At 39.4% G+C, this 12,003-nt stretch overlaps 1 long non-coding RNA gene across 1 annotated transcript in view; it reads right to left on the bottom strand.

Annotated features, from left to right (window-relative positions):
- Positions 1 to 12,003, bottom strand: part of LOC122428788 — a 52,652-nt gene that overhangs the window by 21,163 nt on the left and 19,486 nt on the right. Inside the window, exons 2-3 of the long non-coding RNA XR_006265818.1 lie at positions 4,069 to 4,115; positions 3,461 to 3,502 (exon numbers count right to left, since the gene is read on the bottom strand). This is a non-coding gene — a long non-coding RNA (uncharacterized LOC122428788). The remainder of the gene's footprint in view (positions 1 to 3,460; positions 3,503 to 4,068; positions 4,116 to 12,003) is intronic.

Genomic DNA, 12,003 nt, shown 5'->3' with positions numbered 1-12,003 from the left:
CTTCCATTAGGTGTTTCAGCCATCTCAGCATCTTGGACTTTTAGCTGTGCGAGTGGAACATGGAGAGGCTCAAGTATTACATGGGACACACTATGAATAGGTCTAGAAGGGAACAGATCAATACTATTTACATTCCATTGGCCAGAACCCCAGCATCTGATGCTAAACTAACTGCAAGTGAGGCTGGGAAACCTTATCTTTTCCAGGGTGGCCTTAGTGTGCTTCTGGTCAGTCTCTGCCACAATTACACTTACTTCTATTTCTACATTCAGCTGAAGTTTAAAAAGTTGTGGGGAGCTTGAGCTTGGGAATAAAACAAATTAAAAACTCTCCTTGTTAACAATTTCAAAATTATTCCTTATGTTTTGTTTTTCTTTTTTTTAATTAATTAATATATTTTAATTGGAGGCTAATTACTTTACAATATTGTAGTGGCTTTTGCCATACATTGACATGAATCAGCCAGGGGTGTACATGTGTCCCCCATCCTGAACCCCACCCACCCACCTCCCTCCCCATCCCATCCCTCAGGGTCATCCCAGTGCACCGACCCTGAGGACCCTGTCTCAGGCATTGAACCTGGACTGGCGATCTGTTTCATATATGATAATATACATGTATCAATGCTATTCTCTCAAATCATTGCACCCTTGCCTTCTCCCACAGAGTCCAAAAGTCTGTTCTTTATCTCTGTGTCTCTTGCTGTCTCGCATATACGGTCTTCATTACCACCTTTCTTTAATCTTTTCATAAATTCCATATATATGCGTTAGTATACTGTGTTGGTGTTTTTCTTTCTGACTTACTTCACTCTGTATAATAAGCTCCAGTTTCATCCACCTCATTAGAACTGACTCAAATGTGTTATTTTTAATAGCTGACTAGTACTCCATTGTGTATATGTACTACAGCTTTCTTATCCATTCGTCTGCCGATGAACATCTAGGTTGCTTCCATGTCCTAGCTATTGTAAACAGTGCTGTGATGAACATTGGGGTACATGTGTCTCTTTCAATTCTGGTTTCCTCAGTGTGTATGCCCAGCAGTGGGTTTTCTGGGTCATATGGCATTTCTGTTTCCAGTTTTTTAAGGAATCTCCACACTGCTCTTCATAGTGGCTCTACTAGTTTGCATTCCCACCAACAGTGTAAGAGGGTTCCCTTTTCTCCACACCCTTTCTGGCATTTATTGTTTGTAGACTTTTTGATAGCAGCCATTCTGACCACTGTGAGATGGTACCTTACTGTGGTTTTTATTTGCATTTCTCTGATAATGAGTGATGTTGAGCATCTTTTCATGTGTTTGCTATCCATCTGTATGTCTTCTTTGGAGAAATGTCTGTTTAGTTCTTTGGCCCATTTCTTGATTGGGTTGTTTATTTTTCTGTTATTGAGCTGCATGAGCTGCTTGTATATTTTTGAGATTAATTTTTTGTCAGTTGCTTCTTTTGCTATTATTTTCTCCCATTCTGAAGGCTGTCTTTTCACTTTGCTTATAGTTTCCTTCATTGTGCAAAAGTTTTTAAGTTTAATTAGGTCTTATTTGTTTATTTTTGTATAGTAAATTTGCAGGATATAAAATTAATACACAGAAATTCCTTGCATTCCTATACACTAACAATGAGAAAACAGAAAGAGAAATTAAGGAAACAATTCCATTTACCATTGCAACGAAAAGAATAAAATATTTAGGAATAAATTTACCTAAATAAACAAAAGACCTATATATAGAGAACTATAAAACACTGATGAAAGAAATCAAAGAGGACACAAATAGATGGAGAAATATACCATGTTCATGGATTGGAAGAATCAATACAGTGAAAATGAGTATACTAACCAAAGCAATCCATAGATCCAATGCAATCCATATCAAGCTACCAATGGTATTTTTCACAGAACTAGAACAAATAATTTCAAAATTTGTATGAAAATACCAGAAACCTCAAATAGCCAAATCAATCTTGAGAAAGAAGAATGGAAATGGAGGAATCAACCTGCCTGACTTCAGACTATACTACAAAGCTACAGTCATCAAGAGAGTATGGTACTGGCACAAAGACAGAAATATAGATCAATGGAACAAAATAGAAAGCCTAGAGACAAATCCATGCACCTTTGGACATCTTATCTTTGACAAAGGAGGCAAGAATATACAATGGAGAAAAGACAATCTCTTCAACAAGTGATGCTGGGGAAACTGGTCAACCACTTGTAAAAGAATGAAACTAGAACACTTTCTAACACGATACACAAAAATAAACTCAAAATGTATTAAAGATCTAAATGTAAGACCAGAAACTATAAAACTCCTAGAGGCAAATATAGGCAAAACACTCTCTGACTTAAATCACAGCAGGATTCTCTATGACCACCTCCCAAAATAATGGAAACAAAGTCTTTTTTAAACAAATGTAAAGAGGAAACTACTCACTACCTAACACTCTAAAAGAAGTTTGAAAGATTGAAGATAAGAACAGAAAGGAGTCTACAAAGTTCCTGAGAACTTGAAAGAATTGTAAACAATAAACTTTCTACCATCAGGACTTCAAAGTAAAACTGTGTGTTATTGCTGCTTTAAGATGCATGGTTCAAAGTCATCAGTACAGTAGTGATCATTAAACTCCTGTTGCATTCAAATCCCTTGCTACCTCCTATTCCTTCTTTTGTTAAATTGTCTTTTTAGTGATCTGAAAAAATATTATTTAGTAAATTTAAAATTTGAACATGCAAAATATACTATAGTTTATTTTTTAATGTGTATACATCTATTGCCTCATTTCTATTCTAAAACTTAAATCTACTATATATTTCTAGTTGTTCAGACTGATAAAAATTGATGTTGATGTTGGAGAGAGAGAGAATTTTTAAATAGAGTCATGCTAAACTGATAAAATGAAAAGGAAAGGTGAGGGTAGAGAGAGGAGAAATAAAAGAGAGAAAAGAGGAGGTATGTTTCTAGAAATTCAAAGATTGTATGTGTTAACTGTATTTAGGGCTCAAAGTAGGCACTCTGGCTCATACCACATCAGAGCACTGAGTATGGAGGATGACGAGAGACAGTGAGGTGAAGTTCCATGACCTATAAGCCTCTGCTGCTTCCAAGAAGTCAGAGGACGTCAGGACATAAGCTAGGTTTCCAAAAGAAAAGACCAAAATTTTCCACCCAGAGAGGATGAGCAACACTAAGTTGCCCCATTTTGCCAAGGTCATCAATGCAAACCCAGATGTTAATTTCTTAACACAGTATTCCTTAATGTTCAGATTAAAGACATCATTTGCCCTTCACTCTTCCTCCAGTGCTGTCTTTTCTGACTAGTTAAATATATATAGTAACTATGAATCTCCATGCACAGACCCAATTTTTAACTTTAAATCTACTATTTTTTAAAACTTTAGATTAAATTTTATCTAATCCACAGGGATGACCAGTTCATCTCAAACAGCCCAGGAGACCTTACCAAGTCAGGGTGGCTCCAGAATCCAGGATCTTAATGGGATTCCTAAAATGAAAAAGAAGGTTCTCACCATCTAACCATCATGGGCATGATTGACATTTGTGGTTTCCACTCAGTGGTAGTTTGGTGGATCTCTTATCCCAAGCTGTGGTTGAGATCTAACCTCTAGGGTATGCTACCTAAGAGCAAAACCAACCAGAAGGGCTTGGATTCATGCTCTTTCCCCAGCTGTGGTTGAGATCTAGCCTCTAGGGTATGTTACCTTAGGGTAAAACCAACCAGAAGGGCTTGGATTCATGCTTTTCCTGAAAACCACTACTTCTCATTTTCTTTTAATTTTTGAACTTTCTCCATTTCTCTCACCTCAGCTTGATTCTCAAAGGTCTCTTCACTTCTCTGTCCCTCCTTTCTCTCCTTCCCTTAGGATACATATCACAGTATCTTTGGTGAACCCTAACCTTTCCAAAATATTCTTTTGCCCTTGGCGTAAAGAGACTTATCTATCTATCTGAAAGAGGAAAGAGGAAAAACAAACCAATTAGGTACTTCAGTTTTTAGTCTTATCTATTATCTCACAAAACGATTATTTTCATCCCACAGGGAAAACTTACTTTTGATCAGGATCCCATCCAGAACAAGATGGAGCCAAGCCTCTAACCTGGATTAAGAACAGTAACCTTAGCACTTGTTCAAAAGCTAATTTGGTCTATTTTCCCTAATCCCCCAAATACCGGTTAGGTAAACTTGGGTACCAGGCAAAGTTTTTGCCCCTCAAAACATGCAATCTCCCCTTGGAGGAATTCTTTCCAACCCACACTCAACATATTCCATCCAGGTGAGTTACTAAGTTATTAATTCAGCATATATTAAGTATCTATTATGCGCTAGTACTATTCTAAGCACTGAGAAATCTCACCAATGTTTTCCTTCTATGTTACAGTCTCTGGTAACTATCTTTTCTTTCGTGGGTGCCATATTCCAGAAAAGGTAAGTTCAAAACTCTTAATTTTCTTTTCAAACTCAGCAAAACTCTCTCTAGGTAGTCATGGGGGTCTAGTCTTTGCTGAGACCACATTTCACCCTCTTTACTCCAGACCATCACTGGCATTATGATGGTTAATTATGTGTCACTTTGGCCAGGCTATAATGCCCAGACCTTTACTCAAATGTGATTCTGCATATTTCTGTGAAGTTTTTTTTTTTTTTTTGAAGGAAATTTAACATTTAAATTGGTGGGCTTTGATTAAAGCAAATTATTCTCCATAATGTGGAGAATATCCAATCAGTTGAAGGCATGAATAGAATAAAGACTGCTCTCCCTTGAGCAAGAAGGAATTCTGCCAGGAGTTTGCTTTTGGATTTAGATCTCAACTCTTCCCTGGGTCTCCAGTCCACTCCTCCCTCCCCTACTCTGCGGATTTTGGACTTTGCCAAGCCTCCACAATCATGTGAACCAATTTTGTTAAATCCCTTGGTGTGTGTGTCTGTCTGTCTGTCTGTCTCTTTCTCTTTTTTTCCTCTCTCCTATATATCTCTGTTGCTTCTGATTCTCTGAGAACCCTAATACACTTTTACCACCTGATGCAAAGAGCCAATTCACTGGAAAAGACCCTGATGCTGGGGCAGATTGAAGGCAGAAGGAAAAGAGGGCAGCACAGGATGAGATGGTGAGATAGCATCCCTGACACAATCGACATGAGTTTGAGAGAACTCCAGGAGAGAGTGAAGGACAGGGAAGCCTGGTGTGCTGCAGTCCGTGGGGTCACAAAGAGCTGGATATGACTTAGGACTGAACAACAGCAGCAATGCCTATTAGGGGTGCCTGATCCAGGAAACTTTGTGATTGATTATGATAGAGTTCTCCTTCAAACCCAGCAAAGTAGCAAGTCTGGGCTTTTCATAGCTATGATAATCCTCTTTGCCCCAACACAGAAGTCCCAAGAGGGGTCAGGCATGGCAAAGAACCTGTGTTTCTCACTCTGTCTTAAGGAGTTGAAAAACCAATTATACTTCCTCTCCCTCTTTTAACAGCTCCCTTAATACTCAACAAATCATTCTACCACATAAAAGCATGTGTTTTTGTCTACTAGGGTGTAAACTCTTCAAGGGCATGAATCTTATGCTCCACAGGCCATCACTGTAGCATCAACACACTTAGGGTGAAATCTCATACATAGTAGAAACTCCATAAATAGATGGTAGAGGAAAGAAAATTGAGGAAACTGTTTGCTGAGACATTGAATGAGAGAGGTTGACCTAATTTAACCCCAAGAATTAACCCAAGCATGCAGGTGTATCTGGTTTTGCATACCTTCTCTGAAAAATGACTTACCAAGCAGAACTTCACACGTTGCGGTTACGAGGATGAATTTTTTCACTGGCTCCAGTTCACATGGGTTTAAATAGCATTTCGTTTTGCTGTGAACTTTATTTTCATTTGAAACTCCACGAATATGAAACCATTTGAATCAAACCAGATGCAAGCATTCAGAATGCCCTGTGCATTGCTTTAAGCCTGTTTTACTTGTGAAACAATCAAATTTTACTTCACTTCGAGTAAACTCTCATTTAGAGTACCAGTTTGCTCAGAGGTTTTTCAAACCCCTCCACCCTTACTAGATTTTTTTTTGGGGGGGGGAGGAGGGGGGTTGGGGAGGAGAATCAATCTTCAAAAAAACTTCTTCCTTGATTCCTTAAAAACAAGAATCCCTGCCCCCACTTTGGCAATTGTAAAATAATACAGAAATATATGTGTAAGCACATCACATGTATGTGTAATGTTTGCTTATTCAGCTCACCCATGCACACTCAATATTCCCTTAGTTCACTGTAGTTTATATGGACCTATAATAATAGGCCAGTTCAGGAATGTCTGCCTTAAAATTAACAGAAACGTGAAGACAAAGTTTTCCATTGTCACATACCCTACTGTTTGGATATGTAAGCTCTAATGTGGTTGGCACATGAGAAACAAATGATACTTGTTCCAAATTCAACTTGGAACCCCAATCTAGCCTAAGCATGGACTTTTTCTTTTGCAGTGTAAAATTCATAGACAACTAGAAAACAAATGAATTTGCAACTATAGGATATCCTCCTCAACTATTCCCATTTTTTAAATTCAAATTCTACTTTGAAAATCTTATCTTTAACACAGATTACTAAAAATGCTGGACTACTGACAGATAATGTCACTTTCCATCCAAACGTTGAAGTGAATGGCCTCTAGTCTAGTGAGTTCTGCTACATTCATTTTAGCAGCAGCCACATTACATATGTCCATCTTTACACACAAACAATAATCAAAGGATGGAAATAAATCTCTATGGCATACACTTAGGGAACATTATTTATAAAAAATGTGAGTGCAACAAGGAAAATGATGGTATATGTTAAACTAGAAGAAGCACAGGAGAAAACTTTATTTTTCCCATCTTTCAGTGATGGCAAGTAACACAGAAACACAACGAAAAGTAGTTCCTTTGTCATTTTTGCTCTTCTGAATCACTGCTGTGGTTTAGGGAGGAAAGAGAAAAGCAATGACTTGCTGCAAGCTGATCTGGCAGCCATGGGGGGGTGGGGATGTCCACTGGGTGACCTGGCTTGGGGCCATTTACAGTTCTGCTGGGATATTCAGAATACAGACTGTACAGAACTAACGATCACATATTCTCGATATCTACTACTTGCCAGGTGCTTTGGAAGCCTTACGATTCTTTCAACCATGCTTCATTTACCAAGTGTCATTACACTGATTCTTCTTATAAGGAAACAAGTTTGGCAGAAGCATGTAGGTTGTCCCCCAAATCACAGAACTAATAAGTCATGGGTCAGGGTTCAAATTTTACAACTAATCTATTCAAAAGTTCATACTTTTCCAACTATTAAACCCTAGAAAAAAATTAAAAAATAAAATAAAATAAACCCTGGAAGAACAGCACAACAGGGCTCCTTTTTTTTTCTTTTTATTTTTTAATGTCATGCCATGTGGCATGTGGGAACTTAGTTTCCTCACCAGGACTTGAACCCATGTCCCCTGTATTGGGAGCATGGAGTCTTAACTACTGAACCACCAGGAAAGCCCTTTCTTTCTTTTTAAATATTCCTATCTTACAGTGCCTTTCTTGGTGACACCAAATCTGTACATTCCCTGGCCCATTCTATGTCAAGTGAAAGTGAAAGTCAGTCAGTCCTGTCCAACTCTTTGTGACCCCATGGACTATACAGTCCATGGAATTCTCCAGGCCAGAATACTGGAGTGGGTAGCCTTTCCCTTCTCCCGGGGATCTTCTCAACCTTTGGATTGAACCCAGGTCTCCCACACTGCAGATGGATTCTTTTACCAGCTGAGCCACAAGGGAAGCCCATTCTAAGTCAAAGATCCATAGTTTCTCATGTTTCAGTTGTTGATTGAAGTACTGAATTCTATTTAAGAAAAAATATAATAAAGTTGCCTGAGACAAAGGGAAGTACACATCTCATGGACTGAATGGTGGCTCCCTAAAAAAGATATGTTGAATTTCTAACCCTTAATACCTCAGAATGTGACCTTATTTACTAAAAAGGGTCTTCATAAAGTCTATCAAGTTAAAATGAGGTCCTTCCAGTGGGCTCTAAACCAATATGACTGGTGTCCTTATAAAAAGGGGAAATGTGAACACAGAGCCAGATACAACAAAGGTCTGTACAGTCAAAGCTATGGTTTTTCCAGTGGTCATGTACAGATGTGAGAGTTGGACCACAAAGAAAGCTGAGCACTGAAGAAGTGATGCTTTTGAACTGTGGTGTTGGAGAAGACTCTTGAGAGTCCCTTGGACTGCAAGAGATCCAATCAGTCCATCCTAAAGGAAATCAACCCTGAATATTCATTGGAAGGACTGATACTGAAGCTGAAGCTCCAGTACTTTGTCCACCTAATGCAAAGAGCCGACTCATTGGAAAAGACCCTGATGCTGGAAAAGATTGAGGGCAGGAGGAGCAGGGAGCAACAGAAGATGAGACGATTAGATAGCATCACTGACTCAGTGGACACGAGTTTGAGCAAACTGGGAGATAGTGAAGGACAGGAAAGCCTGGTGTGCTGCAGTCTATTGGGTCACAAACAGTTGGGCATGACTTAGTGACTGAACAACAATAACAACAAATGTTGAAGACACAGCAGGAGAAGATAGCCATGTGGCTGGAATGATGCATCTACAAGCCCAGGATCACCAAAAATTGCCAGAAAATCACCAGAGGCTTGGACAAGGCAGGAAAAGATTCTTCTACAGTTTTCAGAGGGCGGATAGCCCTGTAGACACTTTGATTTTGGATGTCTAGCCTCTAGATCTGTGGAAGAATAAGTTGTATTGTTTTGAGTCACCAAGGTGGTGGTACTCTGTTATGGTGGAAACCTAATGCAGCCTCCAATGAATGAAAACCAAGAACCGCAAAGCCTTGCTACTCTCAGTGTAATCCCAGGGCCAGAAGAACCTGCACCTCCTGGAACACCGGCTGGGGGGGGTGGGGGCAGGCCAGGCCAACAGACAGAATCTGCCCCTCACCAACCTCCTGAGGTGAGACACATGCACATTCATGGAAAAGCACTATGATAGAGATGAGTGCTTGTAAATGGGATGGACAGTAAATTCTGATGATTTGTGGCTCAGAAAAAAAAAAAAAGGAGAAAAATATGGCCAGATGGCACTTTTAAATTGTTGTTTCAGGACTTGAGGCTCCAGAAGGCATGTGGAAGAGAGATACGTGTATAGCTGGGTGGGAGGTGAAGGTCTTCACCAGCAAAAGCCAAGAATATCCCTGTGAAATATGCAAGGACTTGGAATGGCCAAGAAAGAGAGACAACAGAAGAAGACCCAGGATGGCCACAGAGAGGAAAAGCTGAAAGTGCATTCAAAATCAGAGGGTAAATGGGGAAACTAGAAAAATGGTACAGTAAACCCATCTGCGAGGCAAGAATAGAGATACAGATAGAGAACAGGTGTGTGGACATGGTGGGGAATGCGTTGGTGGGATGATTTGGGAGGTTGGGATTGACATATATACATTTCTCATCTTTGGGAAGCTTGTCAGCACTCAGGCTGCGAGTATCCAGGCAACTGTGAGATGAGGAACAAGGTTGGTCATAGAGTCGGAGGTAAAAGATGATAAGAATGTATGAATTGGGTATAAAGCTCAGGAAGCTCAGCTCAGTGCTCTGTGATGACCTGGAGGGGTGGGATTGGGGGGAAATGGGAGGGAGGTCCCAAGGAGAGGGGATATATGTATACATGTAGCTGATTCACTTTGTTGCACGGCAGAAACTAACAGGATATTGCAAAACAACTATACCCTGATAAACACACAACAGGAAATCCAAGAGATGAGTGTGTGACAAAGGACAGAAGCTGAAGTGCCATCAGCAGGCTCAGAGTGAATCAGGTACATCTTCTAATATCTGAATAGCTAGAGCACCCAGGAACCCCAGGACACAGCAGAACTCTTGGTTATCATGACCCTCTACAAAGCCTTTTCATTAATTCCTATTAAGTAAATTTCATCCTATTAGCTAACTATCCAGAAATATTGAGAGAGGAATGCTTCCTAAGGAGAAGCCCTAAACTATCCAGCCATTTTGCACAGGGACTCTGGGTCACGGCTGGTGCTGGTCTGGTTCCCTCCAAAGCACATGGACCTGACTCAAGTTGGAGTCATTTGCTGAGTTGTGGGAACTTGTTCAACACACTCAGGAAGATAAGGGACATAAAAAAGGGAGACGTGACTGATCCCAGCCGAGATTTGGAACAAGGGGCAAATATGCACAGAGTCTGTTCCAGATGGCAAACGTTCCAGAGAAGCTTCTCCATCTGAGTCTCAGCTTAGAGAGAACTCTGAAATAGAGAAAATTGGAATTAATTGCCCAGAGACTGAAATCAGGCTGATAAAGGGCTGAAACTGGTAAACTTTATGAGCTACTATCTTCTAAGCAGATCCACATCCTTGTGATAAAATTCTCATCAGTATAGTCATCAGGGGTCCATACAGTTTCAAATGGAGGGCTAGAAATTTTTTATTCTTTCCTTTTCCCAATTATGGACATCACATGCCAAAAATCAATGGAAAAAAATGAACCTTTGGTTGGAAATAATCCAAATAGTCTAGTTTTACTCCAAATGTTTTATTTTAAAATCTCTCAAAGAATAGAATGAACCAGAGTCATATACATGCATGCCTTTGCTTAACTCTGACAAAATCAAACCATCCATCCATTTTTAATTTTTCAACTTTGTAGCAATTAAAATATTCACTAGAGAGGAAAAGATTTAAATACACACCAGTAGAAAATTTGTGACAGAATAAAATATCTGTTTTATAGATTAGAGAGATTGCTGAAAACGTATTTCTGCAATTATTGCATATGAGTTTACTAGGGATTCTTATTTTGGGTAATAACTAAGTGCAGTGGCAAAAAAAAATCTGTTAAACTATTAAGATGAACATTCTAAACAGTCCACTTCAAGAGCAAATGAGGTTGGCATATCAACACTTAATAACTATAACACAGATTGCAAAACACTGAAATTCAGAAAGGAAAGCCCTCTGCAAATGCTATCCTCCACCACCCTCCCTCACACACACCCAGCCAAGATGCCTCCCATTTTTTTTAAACACAGGAAACATTTGTGGGACAAACGTACACTAGGAAGAACTAGATCATGCTCCCAAGTCAGTTCAATTTGAAATAAATCAGAAGCTACGGACACTGATACCCTTGTCCTATTTCTTCCTCTCTGCTTGCCATTTTCAAGGCCCAATAATTAGAAACTATAGCTTTCCATGACCTCTCTCTCTGAATTTCAATTTTTGTTTCCATTTATTGATATATGTTTTAAGGTATATGCATAGATGTTGTGGAGAAAAGAAAATGAATATCTTCAGACACTGGGCCTGGAATTTTTTAACTTTTTGTTTTGTATTGATACATAACTGACAACAAAAGAACTCAGCCATACATACACAAGTATCCATTCTTCCCTAAATGCCTCTTCCATCCAGGCTGCCACATAACATTGAGTAGAGTTCCCTGTGCTATACAGCAGGTCTTTATTTGTTATTCATTTTAAATACAGCAATGTATATATGTCCATTCCAAACTTCCTATCCCTTCTCCCCAGCCTTCTTCCTTAGGTTCATCCTCTAAGTCTGTGAGTCTGCTTCTGTTTTGCAAATAAGTTCGTTTGTATCATTTCCTTTTAGATCCTACCTATAAGTGATGTCATAAGCTATTTCTCCTTCTCTGACTTAACTTCACTCAGTCTGACAATCTCTATGTCCATCCATGTTGCTGCAAATGGAATTACTTCATTCTTTTTAATTGGGCCTGGAATCTCAACAATAGGATGAGACTATCTGGAGAATGGAATGGCAACCCACTCCAGTATTCTTGCCTGGATAATCCCATGGACAGAGGAGCCTGGTGGACTACAGCTCATGGGGCCGCAGAGACAGACAGGACTGAGCAACTGAGCACACATTACTAGTTCACCTATGTTATTATTTGAAACAGTCTA

The sequence above is a fragment of the Cervus canadensis genome, chromosome 27, assembly GCF_019320065.1.
Source record: "Cervus canadensis isolate Bull #8, Minnesota chromosome 27, ASM1932006v1, whole genome shotgun sequence".
Taxonomy (NCBI): Eukaryota; Metazoa; Chordata; class Mammalia; order Artiodactyla; family Cervidae; genus Cervus; species Cervus canadensis.
This window is presented reverse-complemented; position numbering and strand designations above follow the sequence as displayed.